Here is a 15,760-nt window from a genome sequence, read left to right as displayed (position 1 = left end):
ACCCCTCCTCAAGGGGGGGGTACTGTTGTGGATTCTGTTTTTGGGCTCCCTCTGGTGGTTACAACTGGTACTGGGTGACTTTGTTGGGTTGCGGTTTCTGGTTTCCACCTGTCCATCAGAGGCTGGGTGTTTCCTATTTAACCTGGCTTCCCTGTCATTCCCTTGCCGGCTATCAATGTTCTCAGATGTTCTCAGTTTGGTTCTGACTACCTGCTTCCAGATCTCTCAGGATAAGCTAAGTTATGCTTTTCAGTTGTTTTGTTTTTTGTCCAGCTTGCTAAATATTATTATATGCTAGTTGGAAGCTCTAGTGGGCTGAGGTGCTCCCCATGTGCCATGAGTTGGCACATGGGTGCTTGTAATCTCAGGATGGTTTTTGATTAGGGTTTTTTTGCTGACCGCTCAGACCCCTTTTGTATCCTTCTGCTTTCTAGTTATAGCGGGCCTCGTTTTGCTAACTCTATTTTCATATCTATGTGCGTGCCTTCCTCTCATTTTCACCGTCAATACATGTGGGGGGCAACTATACCTTTGGGGTTTATTTCTCTGGAGGCAAGTTAGGTCTTTATTTTCTCTGCAGTGCTAGTTAGCTCTTACGCTGGCGCGTGGCGTCTAGAATCAACGTAGGCACGCTCCCTGGCTATTTCTAGTTGTGTTTGTCAGGAGTAGGGCAGCGGTCAGCCCAGGTTCCATCACCCTAGAGCTCGTCCGTTATTTTAGTTATTTTTGCTTGTCCAGTGCGATCCCCTAGCCATTGGGATCCATAACAACTATGTGGCTGTGTTATATACTACGTGGGCTGTGCTATATACTACATGGCCTGTGTTATATACTATGTGGGCTGTTATACACTACTTGGGCTGTGCTATATACTGCGTGGGCTGTGTTATACACTGCATGGGCTGTGCTATATACTATGTGGGCTGTTATACACTGCTTGGGCTGTGTTATATACTACATATGCTGTGTTATACACTGTGTGGGCTGAGCTATATACTATGTGGGCTGTGTTATACACTGCATGGGCTGTGCTATATACTATGTGGGCTGTGCTATATACTACGTGGGCTGTGCTATATATTACATGGGCTGGGCTATATACTACGTGGCTGTGCTATATACTCCATGGCTGTGCTATATGCTACGTAGCTGTGCTATATGCTACGTGGCTGTGCTATATGCTACGTGGCTGTGGTATATGCTACCTGGGCTGTGTTATATGCTACTTGGCTGTGGTATATTTCTCGGCTGTATCTGTGCATCGTGAATCGTGGTATGTGTTAAAGAGGGGGCCCACTGAGACTCTTTCGCCTGGGGCCCAAAAAAACCTGGCGCCGGCCCTGGCTTCACTGATTGGTCACGCCCGGCCAGCCACGAACAATCAGCGACAGGCGCAGTCCGGCAGCGAATTAGCGTGGAATTTGAACCACGCTTCGCTAATTGGTCGCGCCCGGCCGGCCGAATCCTGTGTATAAATTGAATTATTCAGAAAACTTCATAAATAAACTACATACATATTCTGGAATACCCGATGCGTTAGAATCGGGCCACCATCTAGTTGCATAATATACTTTGAGGATAGGGGGAAAAAAATTGGGAAAAAAGTCAGCTCACCAGTCTCAGAAGAAATCCAATATTCGGCCACGCACGGAACCGCCCTGATCAGATACGTTGTCTATAGCAAATAGTGAAAAAGAGAAAAATCTCCAGCGTGGATTTTCATGGAGTTAAAACATCAATTTTATTGGAGACGCATTTTAAAACCAATGTTGGACTATATGCATCATGAGAATGGGGTCCTTGGTGGTCCAAACCGGCGCGTTTCGACCATTCAGGACAATGACTAAGACCTGAATGGTCGAAAAGCGCTGGTTTGGACCAACTGGACAATCTCAAGGTATCAGGGTAATGATTTGCCTTGGTAAGAACCTTAGGATAGGTCATTAATGTCTGATACCCCCCCCCCACTGATGTTCCTGGTATCGGCGGTGGCTAGTACTGCTCAGTTATGGAGCTGCAACAGCTCCATCAGCTCTATAGTGGGCATGGACGGGTACTGCACATCCGCCTCCTATTCAAGTCAATAGTAGTTGAATGTGTAGTACCCGGCCACTGCCACTATTCCGGCAATGGAGCTGTGCTGTGCAGCTCCGTAACTGCAATCATGCCCCAGTGTATAAAATATCAGATTCCGATCACATATCTGCACATGGGAGATTACACTATAGATGGCGGTTTAATTATTCACAAGACCCAGACTGGGCTTTTCATACTCCGCACCATGCTCCATTCATACAAATCTATAAAGACGTTCCCCTAAGATCCAGCACTTTGCTTGTACAAGATAAGACAGAAATTGTAGACATTCCATATGAATGCAGAATAAAAGGATAATGCGATGCCCGCGTGTGAATAGATATGGAGCACTGAGTACATATGTTATCTCTGCAGCGGCTGGATAGGATTATTAGTGCGAGACTTTCCCTTGTGAGCACTGACATTTACTATTCTCAGTAAATGTGAAAGTGTACCGGTCCTTTCAGGTGACTTTTCAAAATAAGCTTTTGCATGTGTACATGAGGCACAACGCTATTTATGGCCATTAAATGACTTGTATTCTGCATTTTACATCAGTTTTCCCCCATCTTTAATTTCAGTTGTCTCTGAGCTAGTGAGTGGAGATAGCTGCTATGATATCTCCCATACGCATCACACATGGACATGTAGTGCATGTTCAACAGCAGCAGCAGCAGCATTGAGGACATTATACAGCTGTACTGAGCAGTGTAGCTGTGCATCCAACACTGGGTGAGATAAAACACTTACTAGAAAAAAGCAACAGCCTCTCCCTACCTCTTTCCCTCTGCTGCTCCCTTCTCATCCTTACTTCATAGACTTCAATAGGCAGATGTAATCTGATCCGTGAGTGAACTAGAAGTCAGTCTTGTCTTGATCTCATAATCCACTCTGAGAAAAACACCTAAAATCCATCCCGTTCATCCTCGGGAAAGGAGAAGAAGTGGATAGCAAGTCGAGAAAGAAGCATATTCCTTCGATAAGACATATACAAAATTTCTATTAGTACTATTAATTTATGCATAAATTACAGCAACCATTTAAAGGGAGTTCTCAACCCCTTTCAAATAGAACCAAACTGTGACACATATTGTAGTAACAGCGACAAATATTAAATTTGGAACATGTTTGACATCTGGGCATAAGGCTAAGCAGGGGTTAATAAGTACATTTTTTATTAATCTGTCCCGCAATCCCCATTCAGTTCAGTTCTGCTCTCTTTTCTCATCATTTTGTAACGGTGACGAGAGGGATAAAATTCACACATTTTCGTACAAGATCCTAAACTTTGACACAATTAATGGTGGGCAATTTGCATTTTTGATTATTAATTTTATTATCAAACTCTTTTCTACACTTTCCCAAAGTTACTGTACTGCTTACTGCTGAACTTACTTAGGTTTGTATACAATCTTTTATTCAACCCTACCCATGAGTGTTCGATTGGGTTGAGTTGATCTGCGCCTTTTATTTTAACACGTTTTTTGCTCCTTGATGACTATTGCCAACAAAATGATTGACTGTTCTGTGATCGCCCCAATATCAGACAATCTCAGGAGCTGCGTCCTCTGTAAGACTTGTAACAATTTTTTACTTTTCAGCGTCAAAGAAATCTATTTTTTGGCCAATTTTGCCTGCGGAAAATAAGCTGACTAATATTTCTGCACACCCTGATAAAGGGCACTGCATCCTTAGGCCTCACCTCCCCAATACATAAATACACATCACCTGATCTGCTTCATCCAATCAGCATTCACCTTTATACAGTGCGGAGTTGGAAAATCTGCATAATATTATGATATGGTCAAAATACTCCCTGCCTAATAATTCTGCACACTGTAGGCAATAATTGCCTTCTTTGGATCTTCTTATACTACCTAACCAAGCCAATGATTCCAACGAAAACTACCAGGAATTTTACAAAAATGTTGCATAGCCATTATCCAACACAAATCTTTTCATATTTAGCAGAAACTACTTTCACAGGTGCAATACATGAAACTATTGAACCAACTCCACTTCCATTAGCTAAAATCATCCAAATGGTGTGCCTTGTTCAGGTCCTTGTTCACAAAGGGATCCAATTACTTCCCGGTAACATAGGAAGAGGGGTCCAAAGACTCTCCAGTCACATAATAAGAGGAATCCAAACACTCCTTCTTTATAAAAGAACTGGGGTCCAAGGACTCCTCAGTTACATAAGAAGAGAAGAAGAGAGGTCTAAGGACTCCTCAGCCACATAAGAAGAGAGGTCCAAAGACTCCTCAGTCACATAAGAAGAGGTGTCCAAGCACTCCACAGTCATGTAAGAAGAGGGGTCCAAGAACTCCCCTGTCACATAAGAGAAGGGGTCAAAGGACTCCCCAGTCACATAAGAAGAGGGGTCCAAAGACTCCCAAGTCACATAAGAAGAGGGTTCCAATGACTCCCCAGACACATAAGAAGAGGGGTCCAAGGACTCCCCAGTCACAAAAGAAGAGGGGTCTAAAGACTCCCAAGTCACATAAGAAGAGGGTTCCAAGGACTCCCAAGTCGCATAATAAGAGGGGTCCAAAGACTCCCCAGTCACACAAGAGAAGTCCAATGACTCCCCAGTCACATAAGAAGAGAGGTCTAAGGACTCCTCAGCCACATAACAAGAGAGGTCCAAAGACTCCTCAGTCACATAAGAAGAGGTGTCCAAGCACTCCACAGTCATGTAAGAAGAGGGGTCCAAGAACTCCCCTGTCACATAAGAGAAGGGGTCAAAGGACTCCCCAGTCACATAAGAAGAGGGATTCGAAGACTCCCAAGTCACATAAGAAGAGGGGTCCAAGGACTCACCAGTCACATAAGAAGAAGGGTCCAAAGTCTCCCCAGCCACATCAGAAGAAGAGTGCAAGGACTCTCCACTCACTTAAGAAGAGGGGTCCAAAGACTCCAAAGTCACATAAGAAGAGGCTTCCAAGGACTCCCCAGTCCCATAAGAAGAAGAGGGGTCCAAGGACTCTCTAGTCACATAAGAGGGATCTGAAGACTCCTCAGTCACATAAGAAGAGGGGTCCAAGGACTCTCCAGTTACATAAGAAGAGGGGTCCAAGGACTCTCCAGTCATATACGAGGAGTCCAACGACTTCCCAGTCACATAAGAGGTGTCCAAAAAGTCTCTAGTCACATAAGAAGAGGAGTCCAAGCATTACTTCCTTATATAAGATGAGGGGTCCAAAGACTCCTCAGTCAGATAAGAAGAGGAGTCTAAGGACTCCTCAGCCACTTAAGAAGAGAGGTCCAAAGACTCCTCAGTCACTTAAGAAGAGGTGTCCAAAGACTCCCCAGTCACATAAGAAGAGGTGTCCCAGGAGTCCACAGACACATAAGAAGAGGAGTCCAAGCACTCCATAGTCCTATAAGAAGAGAAGTCCACGGACTCCCCAGTCACATAATAGAAGGGGTTAGAGGACTCCCCAGTCACATAAGAAGAGGGATTCGAAGACTCCCAAATCACATAAGAAGAGGGGTCCAAAGACTCACCAGTCACATAAGAAGAGGGGTCCAAAGACTCCCAAGTCACATAAGAAGAGGGTTCCAAGGACTCCAGAGTCCCATAATAAGAGGGGTCCAAAGACTCCCCAGTCACATAAAAAGAGGGGTCCAAAGACTCCCCAGTCACATAAGAGGAGTCCAGCGACTCCCCAGTCACATAAGAAGAGGGGTCTAAGGACTCCCCAGCCACATAACAAGAGAGGTCCAAAGACTCCGAAGTCACATATGAAGAGGTGTCCAAAGACTCCCCAGTCACATAAGAAGAGGTGTCCCAGGAGTCCCCAGACACATAAGAAGAGGCCAAGAACTCCACAGTCATATAAGAGAAGAAGCCAAAGGACTCCTTAGTCACATAAGAAGAGGGGTCCAAGGACTCCTCAGTCACATAAGAAGAGAGGTCTAAGGACTCCTCAGCCACATAAGAAGGGAGGTCCAAAGACTCCTCAGTCACATAAGAAGAGGTGTCCCAGGAGTCCCCAAACACATAAGAAGAGGCCAAGAACTCCACAGTCATATAAGAAGATGGGTCCAAGAACTCCCCAGTCACATAAGAGAAGAAGCCAAAGGACTCCTTAGTCACATAAGAAGAGGGGTCCAAGGACTCCTCAGTCACATAAGAAGAGAGGTCTAAGGACTCCTCAGCCACATAAGAAGAGAGGTCCAAAGACTCCTCAGTCACATAAGAAGAGGTGTCCAAGCACTCCACAGTCATGTAAGAAGAGGGGTCCAAGAACTCCCCAGTCACATAAGAGAAGGGGTCAAAGGACTCCCCAGTCACATAAGAAGAGGGATTCGAAGACTCCCAAGTCACATAAGAAGAGGGGTCCAAGGACTCTCCACTCACTGAAGAGGGGTCCAAAGACTCCAAAGTCACATAAGAGGGATCTGAAGACTCCTCAGTCACATAAGAAGAGGGGTGCAAGGGCTCTCCAGTTACATAAGAAGAGGGGTCCAAGGACTCTCCAGTCATATAAGAGGAGTCCAATGACTTCCCAGTCACATAAGGTGTCCAAAAAATCTCTAGTCACAAAAGAAGAGGAGTCCAAGCATTCCTTCCTTATATAAGACGAGGGGTCCAAGAACTCCTCAGTCAGATAAGAAGAGGAGTCTAAGGACTCCTCAGCCACTTAAGAAGAGAGGTTCAAAGACTCCTCAGTCACATAAGAAGAGGTGTCCAAAGACTCCCCAGTCACATAAGAAGAGGTGTCCCAGGAGTCCCCAGACACATAAGAAGAGGAGTCCAAGCACTCCGTGGTCATATAAGAAGAGGAGTCCACGAACTCCCCAGTCACATATTAGAAGGGGTTAAAGGACTCCCCAGTCACATAAGAAGAGGGATTCGAAGACTCCCAAGTCACATAAGAAGAGGGGTCCAAAGACTCACCAGTCACATAAGAAGAGGGGTCCAAGGACTCCCCAGTCACAAAAGAAGAGGGGTCTAAAGACTCCCAAGTCACATAAGAAGAGGGTTCCAAGGACTCCCAAGTCGCATAATAAGAGGGGTCCAAAGACTCCCCAGTCACACAAGAGAAGTCCAATGACTCCCCAGTCACATAAGAAGAGGGGTCTAAGGACTCCCCAGCCACATAACAAGAGAGGTCCAAAGACTCCGAAGTCACATAAGAAGAGGTGTCCAAAGACTTCCCAGTCACATAAGAAGAGGTGTCCCAAGAGTCCCCAGACACATAAGAAGAGTCCAACAATTCACAGTCATATAAGAAGATGGGTCCAAGAACTCCCCAGTCACATAAGAGAAGGAGCCAAAGGACTCCTTAGTCACATAAGAAGAGGGGTCCAAGGACTCCTCAGTCACATAAGAAGAAGAGTCCAAAGACTCCAAAGTCACATAAGAAGAGGGGTCAAATCACTCCCCAGTCACATAAGAAGAGCAGTCCAAGGACTCCACAGTTACGTAAGAAAAGGGTTCCAAGGACTCCCCAGTCACATAAGAAGAGGAGTCCAAGGACTCCCCAGTTGCATAAGAGGAGGGGTCCAAGGACTACCCAGTCACATGAGAAGACACCAGAATTATAACTGGCACATGGCAGGTGGTGAAACTTCTAGAGATTTGGTTTCTCAGACCTTGAAGCAGTAGACACCCTCCCACAGAGAGTTGTTCATACACACAGATCTCTTGCACCTACAGACCCACATGTATCCAAGTCTATCAAGCACTTTTTAAATCATGCAAAGATCTGTGTGACTCAGACAACATGGACTTTACACTTCACATTGAGACACTTATTCTTTATCACACTTTTGTTTTTCGAGCATTTAACACCAGATTGTGTGAACTGAGTCGGTGAACCAGTGAAGCGGTGTATTGCAACATGTATAATACTGGATTTCTATGGAAACCATTTGTGGAGCAAAAATATGTACAAATGTAAATGATTTACCGTGTAAATATTTGGTTAAATAAGAAGTAATTACGTGTTGTGTAAGGCAATTAGCACAAACTCGCAGAACTATTGACTGAGGGGAATATTGATAGTTTTACCGCATGTTAATAAGCCTTTATTTTCTGAGTCAGAGCATTTATCACAGGCAAGTTGCATTTTTCTATGAGGGAAGTAGACATTTTTCACTTAAAGGGAATGTATCCTCAGATAATGATTTATTTTTATGTTTTTTTATATAAAAAAATATAATACTGGTATATAAGATACGATAAAAGAAATATGGGATTTCTGTGCCCTTTGAGCTGATAGGACAGGTGAAATTCTTCTATTATACTAATTCATACAAATTGTTATAACCTATTGTCGCAGGTTTGGGTGAGCAGCATGGATCACAGGCAGTGGTGCAGTGGTGCTTAACGGACAACACCAGTGCACCAGTGAGGACTAAGACAGTAGGCTATGCAGGATAGCAGACAAACAAGCGTAACAGGTAGCACAGAAGAAGTAGAGCCAGCTGAGCGGGTTCACAAAGGAACAGTAACCGCATAAGAAATTAGTAAGAAGTGGCAGGAAGGCAGGTAATCACAAGAATGCAGTCTGGTATCTTCAAGCAGGTCAGTGGTTAATCACAGTAATGACCAAGAAGTAAATGAAATCTGGTATTTTCCAGCAGGGAAATGGTTAACAGCAGTGAAGTAACAGAGAAGTGAATGCAATGTAGTATAGGCAACCTGGAGATATTCTTGAAGTTTACCTTAATTACAGATTCCAGATGTGAATCGGACTGAGAACAGTTGTAAAGAATTGGTAATTTATGTACTGAGGGTTTGGTGTTGACAGCATTTAGCAAGTTGGATTGATCTAGAACATGAAGCTTGTTGTAGCATGGAAGTGAGGAGTAGAAATGGATTTGTTTTAAATTCGCATTTGCTGATTTTTCGGAATTTTCCCTAAAAATTTGATTTGAAACTAATAAATTTGCTTAAATCTCAATATTGGAAAGCTTGTATTTGCTTGGAAAATACACATTGGGGAGAAGAAGCTAGAGGGAGAGAGACAGAGGACCCTGCTGACCATAAGGGCTTATGGAGCGCCCCCAGACGCAGGGCCGCGGGGTACTCAGTACCGGGCCTCTCAGTCTCGGTCCTAGGGTTGTCACGGTGGCTAGACCCGGTCCGTGACCCTGCTAAGGGGCGTCCAATGAAAGGTGTGATGAGGGTGCGTGGTGCCGGTCGCGATGAATAACGAGGACACAGGGTTGCAGTCTCTTTACCTCTTTACTGAAGGCTTCGGGATCTGCCATCCAGAGTACTGCTAACAGGGCTGACTGAGACCGGCCGATCCGAAGGCACATCCAGAGTTCCCTTTGCAGGTGGAAATCAGTGAACACCTTCTAGCGCCTGTGTGTTGTAGTACCTCCCTGCTGAGCACCATGGGATAGTCCTCACAACTGTTGTGTCTGTTTCTGATGTTCTTTCTCACAACTCGTATCTGTTCTGATGTTCTTTCTCCGTCCCCCAGATGATATGGCTAGGACGCACCCATATGACGGGTAGGCCTGGAGTTCTTCTGGGAACCTAGAGTCGCCCCTCTCCCACAATTGCCCCCTATGTCTCCTTAGGTGATTTAGGTGAGACAGCCAACCTATAATCAACTGTCCTGCCGCTGTTTGAAGTATTGCTTGGAGCCTAAGGGTATGTGCACACGTTCAGGATTTCTTGCAGAAATTTCCTGAAGAAAACCGGAAATTTTCTGCAAGAAATCCGCATTTTTTTTTTTGCGTTTTTTTTCCGTTTTTTTCGTGTTTTTTTAGCATTCTGCAAGCGTAATTAGCTTGCAGAATGCTAAAGTTTTCCAAGCGATCTGTAGCATCGCTTGGAAAACTGACTGACAGGTTGGTCACACTTGTCAAACATAGCGTTTGACAAGTGTGACCAACTTTTTACTATAGATGCTGCTTTTGCAGCATCTATAGTAAAAGATAGAATGTTTAAAAATAATAAAAAAAATAAAAAATTGCTTATACTCACCCAGACATCTCCTCAGCGGCGTCCGTTCCTCTTCCTATAGCTTGTGTGTGCGCACAGGACCTTCCGTGACATCACGGTCACGTGAGCGGTCACATGACCGCTCACGACCAATCACAGGACAGTGACGTCATCGGCAGGTCTTTCACCGCACACCAGCTTCAGGAACCGAAGCGACAGCATGCAGTGGAGGCGGGAAGACATCGAGGGTGAGTATAGGACTATTTTTTATTTTAATTCTTATTTTTTGACCACTTATATGGTGCCCAGTCCGTGGAGGAGAGTCTCCTCTTCTCCACCCTGGGTACCAACCGCACATAATCTGCTTACTTCCCGCATCGTGGGCACAGCCCCGTGCGGGAAGTAAGCAGATCAATGGACCCCTAGGTGTGCGGAATCCCCTGCAATTCCGCATTTTAATGAACATGTTGCTTTTTTTTCCGCGATGCGATTTTTTCGCGGAAAAAAAGGCTACATTTGCACAAAAAATGCGGAATACACTTAAAATAATAGGAGGCATATGTAAGCGTTTTTTTCGCGTTTTTATCACGTTTTTATAGCGAAAAAACGTGAAAAAAACGCGAAAAATACTTAACGTGTGCACATGGCCTAATACTTCCTCGGCGTTCCGGCCACCGGCTACGCGCCTCAGTAGGATGTTGCCACGTTCTTAAGGCACGACTCCTACTGGCTTTATCTCCTTTTTGCTGCGATCTCGTTTCTCACTTCTCCACAATAAACCTCGCTTCGTTTCCTTTCTTAGGATGCCACCGCAACGGGTGCAGGCGCGGCTCCGTAATGTTCTGTTCTTTTCGCTAGGCCACTGTCAGGATCCCACCCCTGACAGAGACCCCCCTGAATCTTCCCCTGCAACACCCTCTGCCACAGGATGTTGCCTGGATCCAACCCAGTCAGCTTCTGACTAACTTCCTATCCAGCCCCCAGTTTTACCAGATTGTGAGGAGTGGCCTAATACATAGAACCCTGTGTGACTGTGATACCGGGTCAGGTGAACTCCTTAAGTGCCATCAGACGTACCATCACTCCCCTTAGTGGCGGAGCGTCAGTACTCCAACGACCAGGACTCTGGGGCGCTGCACTCCCCCCGGTTAAATCCAGTACTCCAGGACTGGGAAGAAAACAACAATACATGTCAGCAAAAGACATACAAAATTTTGAAATGCAATGAACAAGTAAATATAACAGTGCTTCCCTTTATGGGAGGTGAGGACTCTTGAACGTTACAAACAAAACATGTTTAAATATTTTAAATAACATACTATAAATAACTTCTATTACCCAGCCGGGTATTCTACTAGGTGCAAATTCTGAACAATAATTTAACTTTTCCTTTAAGGGCGTATAGGCTGATCCCACTAAAGGCTTACTATAAAACTCTAAAATATAAATTAACTTTTTCTTTATTTCTCTCTTCTAAGTGCAACATTTTTCTTTTTACTCTCTGATTTTTCATATGCAGGACCGCCTGTCTATCTGCCCAGGCCTACTGCCTCTTTTCTTAGTGCAGGATCAATGAGCCATATCTGCATGGCTCCCAGGAGGACTCACTAACTAACCCCTATGGGTTTACTTTATTGAAATTCGGCTTTCAACTTTGTTTTTCTGTCCTCATTCTCTAGTAACATTATTAAACATTCTCTATAACTATCTAGCTAACTACATATTACTTCTATGTAAAACATTATTACCATCTACTTTCTTTAAGGCAACATTATACTTTAAGTGCAACTGGTGAACGTTGCCTTTAAGAGGGAAACAAGTCTCGTTAAGGTAATGCAGACTCTCTCTATCTGCAAGTCCGGTTAAGGCAAGAGCTTCCATGCTGTACTCAGGAACAGTTTCTTTAAAAGGCTCTCTCCTTTGTAAAACCAGTAAAGGGCACCTTTAAGAAGGTGCAAACTATTTACAATACAGTTTGTGAACCATTCACCGTCCATGATTCGGCAGTCTTTGTAAACATTGATGAACAAAAGCAAAAATAAAACAAGAGCAAAAATAAAAAGCAATAGGGATCCCGGGTAAACAAAGGGATCCCTTTAAGAATAACCCTGGTCGGGTGTTAGCAGCAAAAAAGCAGGGGAACAAATAGTTAACTATTTACATACTCGTGGTTCCGAGGTTTATCCTTACAGGAGGTTACACTGCATCAGCTGGTGGCGGACACTCTCCGGCCAGTAAGGCTGCGGTCCTCTTTCCTCGGCGGATGCAGGATCGGTATCATTGGTTGGTCTCCCAGGCACGGTCAGATCACCCGGTGTCTGGATTCGAATGTCAGCTGTGGTTGCAAGTTCAGTAGCGGCGATAATACACACTGTGGCGACAGTAGTAGCATTTGTCAAATCCGGGTTAGTCGTAGTCTGGACAGCAGGTGGCGCTACTGCCAGCTCGCATCGTTGGACGTCTCGAGCGCACCACCCCTGCGCACTCCGGTGGCGAGTGTAGGTCACCTGGTCCCCTTTACATGGTAGCTGATTGTCACATCTATTGCGGGATGGGGTTTTCACATTGTAGCTGGTAAAAAAGATTTCAGTCGGCAGTCCCATTTCTTGTATAGAGCCCCAACCCCGCTTCGGGTGAAAGGCTAGTACAGTCCCCTGCCTTACCGAGTTCCTCTTGTTGTGTTCAGTCTTTGGTCTTTGTACTCTTGGTGGGTCATTTGGTTCTGTCTCTTTTTGGTTTTGCCATTGTAGAATTAAGCATTGCTTATATTGTTCCCAGGTGAGAGCAGCAATGCTGAGGCCCTCCTGCCTGGCCCCATCCGGCCCAATCCGTGGAGTGTCCCATTGGAAGATCACCCCCTCTGAGCTCACATCTAGCGGTTTCCCCATCGTTGTTGGTAACGGAGGCACCAGCTTCTCCATCGTGCCTGGGGTTATCACTACCAGCTCAGCGGTGAAAACTCAGTTACTGTCGGGCTGGGGAGCGGTCACGGGAGCAGGATCGGTCGGGGGAGCAGGGACGCTTTCCATACCTGCGTCTTATGTGGTTCCACCGATGTCGATCTGTTCTGTTGACAAGGACACTGGAATCGGCTGCAGCCTGGACTGCGGTTCCTCCAATGCGACCCTCTCGCTCGGCTCCGACTTCTGCGGCTTCACAGCGGCTGGCTCCACGTTTGGGATAGGCTGGCTCGGCTCCGCCGCCTGTAGCTCCGAGAGGTCTGGATCCTCCAGCTGCGGTGGGTTTGGGTCCGTCTCCGGTGGGTGAGGACAGGCCGGGATCACTTCGCCGTCGCTCTGGGATTCGCTGGTCGTCATCCCTGCTCTGGGATCTTTGGTGGCACATGCACGTTGCCCCTCCATTTTCTGATGGCGTAGCTTCTTCTTCCTCTCGTTCCCGCCGTGGCAAATCAGGGGGCGGTCAAACATTACTGTTTGAAGTAATGCTTGGAGCCCAATACTTCCTCGGCGTTCCGGCCACCGGCTACGCACCTCAGTAGGATGTTGCCACGTTCTTAAGGCACGACTCCTACTGGCTTTATCTCCTTTTTGCTGCGATCTTGTTTCTCACTTCTCCACAATAAACCTCGCTTCGTTTCCTTTCTTAGGATGCCACCGCAACGGGTGCAGGCGCGGCTCCGTAACGTTCTGTTCTTTTCGCTAGGCCACTGTCAGGATCCCACCCCTGACAGAGACCCCCCTGAATCTTCCCCTGCAACACCCTTTGCCACAGGATGTTGCCTGGATCCAACCCAGTCAGCTTCTGACTAACTTCCTATCCAGCCCCCAGTTTTACCAGATTGTGAGGAGTGGCCTAATACATAGAACCCTTTGCTCCCCCTGGTGGCCAGAGTGTGAAGTGTAATGTGTGACTGTGATACCTGGTCAGGTGAACTCCTTAAGTGCCATCAGACGTACCATCACTCCCCTTAGTGGCAGAGCATCAGTACTGCAACGACCAGGACTCTGGGGCGCTGTACTTACACTCTACAGCAGTGTTCCCCAACTCCAGTCCTCAAGAGCCACCAACAGGTCATGTTTTCAGGATTTCCTTAGTATTTCACAGGTGATGGAATTATTGCCTGTGAAGGTGATGTAGTTATCACCTCGGCAATACTAAGGAAATCCTGAAAACATGACCTGTTGGTGGCTCTTAAGGACCAGAGTTGGGGAACACTGCTCTACAGGATAGAGGAACTTACGCAGTGAGTCTGGAGATGGAAAACCACTCTGCCATACAAACATTGCTCCACTGGGAACCACTGATCTCTGATGACCCAGGTACTGACCATCACTGTACAAAGTATGATGATCCGCTAGATGTCATAGCTGCAGGGCATTATGGGTATGCCAGCACGGCCACACGAATGGATGTAAGCTAATTTTCTGAGGCTTCAGCACTGTCAAAATGGTGACAGGCAAATTTATATTTTTGCCATCCAAGAACCGAATCTCCAAATTTTCAAATTTTCATGAAACTGTGAATTTCAGGACGTACTTGATTCTCCTCTTGTATTCCAGGTTGTGTCTTAATAACTTGTAATTTGCCTCCTATCTCCTGGGTTTCCTTGGCTACACTACCAGCATTATTAATATGCTATTTATTTTCAATTTTCCTGCATGTCATTCCAAGATCGATGATTATTAGAAATAATCAAAGCATGACGATTTTACAAGGAAATTTAATTAGCAGTGAATTTATCTTATTTTTTTATATCTTTTATTATGCAAAGCAATATAACTGTAGGTTGTAAAAAAAAGAAAAAAAATACTAACCTCAATGCTTCATAATTTCCAAATATTAATCAGCTAATATTCTTACCTATGTTACAGGTGGATGCTTCTTCTTCTAAGCAAGATTTTTCCCGAAACTTTATAGATGTGAGAAAATGGAGAACTTTCTATTTATGATCCCAGTAAGTGAAGGCAACATCCATGATTATGTTTGCTATCCAGGTTCAGGGGTTCCCCTGCTTTAGGAAATTAGGAACTATTCTACCAGGTCCATGCCTACCTCAGCTTTAAAATCGAATTGGCATTCCCCTGTCTCGATTTTAGGGCCAGGTCCTGCTCCCTTCCCCTATGGGTGCCATGCTTTGTTAGGGTACCGTCACACAGTGAAATTTTCATCGCTACGACAGCACGATTCGTGACGTTCTAGCGATATCGTTACGATATCGCTGTGTCTGACACGCTACTGCGATCAGACATCACGCTGAGAATCGTACGTCGTAGCAGATCGTTTGGAACTTTCTTTCGTCGCTTGATCACCCGCTGACATCGCTGGATCGTTGTGTGTGACACCGATCCAGCGATGTGTTCGCTTGTAACCAGGGTAAACATTGGGTAACTAAGCGCAGGGCCGCGCTTAGTAACCCGATGTTTACCCTGGTTACCAGCGTAAATGTAAAAAAAACAAACAGTACATACTCACATTCCGGTGTCTATCCCCCGGCGTCTCAGCTTCTCTGCACTGTGAGCACCTGCCGGCCGGAAAGCGAGCACAGCGGTGACGTCACCGCTCTGCTTTCCGGCTATGGTGCTTACACAGTGCAGAGAAGCAGAACGCCGGGGGACAGACACCGGAATGTAAGTATGTACTGGTTTTTTTTTTTAAGTTTACGCTGGTAACCAGGGTAAACATCGGGTTACTAAGCGCGGCCCTGCGCTTAGTAACCCGATGTTTACCCTGGTTACCCGGGGACTTCGGCATCGCTCCAGCGCCGGAATTGCAAAGTGTGACCGCAGTCTACGACGCTGGAGCGATAATCAT

General features: G+C 45.7%; 1 long non-coding RNA gene across 1 annotated transcript in view; it reads left to right on the top strand.

The window, feature by feature from the left end:
* LOC143818593 (uncharacterized) overlaps nucleotides 1-14,968 on the top strand; it is a 48,673-nt gene extending 33,705 nt beyond the window's left edge. Inside the window, exon 3 of the long non-coding RNA XR_013224627.1 lies at nucleotides 14,821-14,968. This is a non-coding gene — a long non-coding RNA (uncharacterized LOC143818593). The remainder of the gene's footprint in view (nucleotides 1-14,820) is intronic.
* Nucleotides 14,969-15,760: the final 792 nt, after the last annotated feature.

Source organism: Ranitomeya variabilis, chromosome 3 (assembly GCF_051348905.1).
Source record: "Ranitomeya variabilis isolate aRanVar5 chromosome 3, aRanVar5.hap1, whole genome shotgun sequence".
Classification (NCBI taxonomy): Eukaryota; Metazoa; Chordata; class Amphibia; order Anura; family Dendrobatidae; genus Ranitomeya; species Ranitomeya variabilis.
This window is presented reverse-complemented; position numbering and strand designations above follow the sequence as displayed.